General features: G+C 58.5%; 1 long non-coding RNA gene across 1 annotated transcript in view; it reads left to right on the forward strand.

Annotated features, from left to right (window-relative positions):
• Positions 1-3,502: 3,502 nt before the first annotated feature.
• Positions 3,503-3,893, forward strand: part of LOC144243259 (uncharacterized) — a 4,579-nt gene continuing 4,188 nt past the window's right edge. Inside the window, exon 1 of the long non-coding RNA XR_013338587.1 lies at positions 3,503-3,591. This is a non-coding gene — a long non-coding RNA (uncharacterized LOC144243259). The remainder of the gene's footprint in view (positions 3,592-3,893) is intronic.

The following is a 3,893-nucleotide window of genomic DNA, read 5'->3' on the forward strand; positions in this document are numbered from 1 at the left end:
GCGTCTACTTACTCCTCTTGCCCTGTTTTTACAAGCAGCAGCCGACTTTACATTCTGTCCTACGCCTTCTTTTCCTCTCCCTTGGGTTAATTCGTATTTCTAGCATGACTACCGCTAATCATCATAATGTTAATAATACCAACAGCGGCAGCAAAGCTTTCTGTAGTACTTACTTCCTACGTGCTGGGCACAGTTCCGGACGCTGTGCGCGGATTAACCACTCATAAGGTTGAGGTGATCCAGTGGGCGGCTGTATTTTTCTCATCATCTCTATATTGTAGATGGGGAAACTGAGGCACAGAGCAACAAGGCACCTGCGGGGTTGCGAGGGGTCCTTTCCCTAAAGGGCCTGGATGGTCCCAGTCGGAGGGCCGAGGGCCATTCACTGCCCAACTGTCATGGTGGTGGAGGTAACTGACGTCCGATCAGTCCCCCGGAGGACGGAGGGAGCGTCCCGGGCCTGCGTCCGGGGTTTTCAGCTACTAGGTCTGTCCTAAGCCCTGCCCGTCTGCTCTCCTCTGATGGGCGGACAGGACTCCAGTGTCCCTCCTGGTCTCCCCACCTCCAGCCTCACCCCTCCGGTTCGGGCTCCATGCTGCCGCCAGAGCAAACCTTGTAAAACCTAAGCGAAGCCAGGCCTCTCCCAGCTCACCACCCACCTCTCAGGATAAGGTCCAACCCTGCGTCCAGGCCACACCAGAGGCAGGTCCCCACACCGCCATGCCCACCTCACCCTCTGCCCCATCTGTCCATCCGGAACACCCTCCCCGCTCCCTGCGCCTGGCTTCTCCTCGCCCTTCCAGCCTGAGCTCACAGCCTTCCCCACACCCCAGACCAGTCCCGCCAGAACCGGCCCCGGTGAACCTTAGCTTGGCTCACACTGTTGTCTGATGGCTGTGTCCCATGACAGAATGTCAGCTCCGGGAAGATAAAGGTCTTTGCCTGTCTTGTTCACTCCGGTATCCCCAGATCCTAGGGCAGAGTCAGGAACACAGTAGGTGCACAGAAAGAAATCGTTGAATGCACACATGCAGAAATGAATGAATGAACGAATGAATGAATGAGTCAGTGGAAAGCCTGGATCTGTCGCCATAGTGGCTGCCCTGAGGGCAGGGGGGTCCTGCACTAGCCCCGGGGGAGGGGGAAACAAAGAGTTTATAAAGCCCCCAGGCCCTTTCTCATTCCTGTGCAGATGAGGAAACCTACCCACGAACGTGGGGGCCTCTGGCCGCTGGGCTGGGAGCTAGGGTGACAGCACAGAGCAAGGCGGGAAGGAATCCTGGGTTTTCCCAGCTGCGGGGGAGGCAAGCCCCACAGGAAGTGAGTAGAATGAACCCGAATTAGTACCTCAGCCGCTCACAGCACCTCTGAGCCAGCTGCTGAGTCCTGGCACCACCATGACAGCTTGTTTAAAAGCTGCATTCTTGGGGGGCGGGGGGGGCGGCGCCTGAGTGGCTCAGTCGGCCGAGCATCTGACTCTTGATTTCGGCTCACGTCATGATCTCCCGGTTTGGTTCGTGAGTTCCAGCCCCGCAGTCAGTCTCTGCGCTGATAGCCCAGAGCCCGATGGGATTCTCTCTCCCTCTCTCTGCCCCTCCTCTGCTTGCATGCTTGCTCTCTCTCGCTCTCTTTCTCTCTCTCTAACTCAAAATAAATAAATAACCTTTAAAAAAAAAAAAAAGGTTGCATTCTTGACAGCTGCTGTCTCCTTGCCCCTGTGCTGACCATTCAACCACAATAACCAGCCTACTGTGCACCAGGCCCTCATCGAAGCGTTTTACACACAGCGCTGAGGGGGGAATATTATACCTCCCGAGATACAGATGAGGAAACCAAGGCCCAGAGAGGCTAAGTGCCTTGCCCAGGGACACACAGAGTAAAGCCAAAGTAGCGTGAAATCACACACAAGGTCACGGACACCAAATTCAGGACAAAAGCCCCTCAGGATGGAAGGCAGGGAAGGCACAGCCTCTTCCACAGGCCCTGCCACGTTTTCGTCTCGGATTGGGGACGTGGATGCTCAGGCACGTTGAAAATGGTCTGTCACAGCAACATGCAGCCACGCGACACACAGTGACTAACAGTGGACACCGGCAGGCTTTGACCCAGCTCTGCGTGACTAGGGGCTGAGGCCAGCCTGGGCGTGGAGGCCCCTCCCGCCCCGCCCCCCCTCCCTGCTCTCAGTGACGCAGCTGTGGTGGCATTTGGCAACCCCGGCTGCCCACAGTTACGACAGCCCGCATCTGTCAGCTGGGGGCGGGGAGTCAGGACCTGTCCCTGCCTCCTCCCGGCAGCCCAGCCCCGGAGTAGCCCCGGACACCTCCTCTCTGCTGCCCCCCGGGCTTTCCCCTTCCCCAAAGTGCTTTTCGCCACCTGACATCACACTTGTTTGCAGTGACCAGGAAGTCAGCGCCTCGAGGGCAGGAATCACGTCTGTGTCAGTCATGCTCTGTCCCCAGAGTAGTGAGCAGTTGGCTCAGTAAGCATTTGCTGAATGAACAAATGAAAAGCTAGATAAGTGAGTTGAAACCCCGCCCTCCCTCCGTCCCTCCCTCCCTTCCTCCCTTCTCTTCTTTCTGCAGATAGTAATTAGGCACCTGCTATGGGCCAGGCCCTGTACTAGGTGCAGGGGACACGGCAGTGTCGGGAACAGGCAGACATTCCTGTCCTCAGGACACTGATGTTCTAGAAGCCAACACTCATCAGTGATGCCGTCATCCTGCAAACGAAATGCGTGGAGAAGGAGAGCGGTTCCCGGGGCCGCGTGCACCTGCAGGGGCGAGGTGGGGGTGTCTCCCTGATTCGGGGTGGGGGGGCCCTGGAGGGGCTCGTTCACACGTAGACAGCGCACCTACTCAGCGCCAGGTAAAGCCGGACGAGCAGTGGGAGTGGGAAGGGACCAGGTTATGGGAGAGGAAAGCCTCGGGCGCTGAGCGGGAGTGTCAGGGCCTGACCTCGCCCTCCCAGCCCGGACTGGACGGTCCTGAGCAGGAAGTGAGGAGGAAGTGACGCCTGAGCCGAGGCTGAGGAAGAATATTCCCCCAGGGGCACCGGCTGGGGCCACACCCCTCTGCCCAGCAATACCCTCTCTGGCCTCACTTTCTCCTTTGTGCAAAGGAAGCCGTGCCCCCATGCCCACCAGCCCCCAGCAGGGATGCTAGAAGGTTCTCTGGGAGACTTTTAGGGGCAGAGCAAGGCACTTGACTTAAGTCCTGCAGAGTGGGTTGCTTTTCCCATCCGCCCCGCTAGGCTGGGAGCCCAATTGGAGAGGGCCCAGCACAGCCTGCACACAGTAGGTGCTCAGGGCGTGTCTGTGGGTCAAATGAGCCCCGAAGTCTCAGTTTCCTCATCTGTGTGATGGGGATAACGCTGGTGTGGCCTCGGGGTAGGAACCAACCACTCTTCTCACTTCAGGGGCGGTCAGGCCTCTGTGGACCCCCAGAGTCGCGGTGAAGGACCCTCTCCGGGGCTGGGGCAGAAGGACCAGAGTGCGTGGACGGCACAGGCCTCTAGCTCCAGACTTTGAGGCGGAACCTGAGGTGTCTAGAAGGAAATGACCAGCAGCCTCATTGACAATGGAAGGAAACTGAGGTACGGGAACAGCGACGATAAACCCTGGTGCTTACCGAGCCCTCGCTCCAAGCCAGGCGCTGTGCGAAGCCCTCTGCCCGAGTTCTGTCACCCCGTCTCTTCAACAGCCTCCCTGTCGGAAGTGAATACTATGACCAGCGTTTTACACGCGGGAAAACAAAGACTCGGGGGGGTAAGGCAAGGCCACGCCGCCAGATAACAGGGCACCTGGGGCGGGAACGCAGGTCTGGTCCAGAACCCAGAGTCATAAACCCGGCACTTCCTGTGGGGAAGTGGGGGAGGGAGGGAGGGGATGCGGGGCT

The sequence above is a fragment of the Crocuta crocuta genome, unplaced genomic scaffold (assembly GCF_008692635.1).
Source record: "Crocuta crocuta isolate KB4526 unplaced genomic scaffold, BGI_CrCroc_1.0 scaffold27, whole genome shotgun sequence".
NCBI lineage: Eukaryota > Metazoa > Chordata > Mammalia > Carnivora > Hyaenidae > Crocuta > Crocuta crocuta.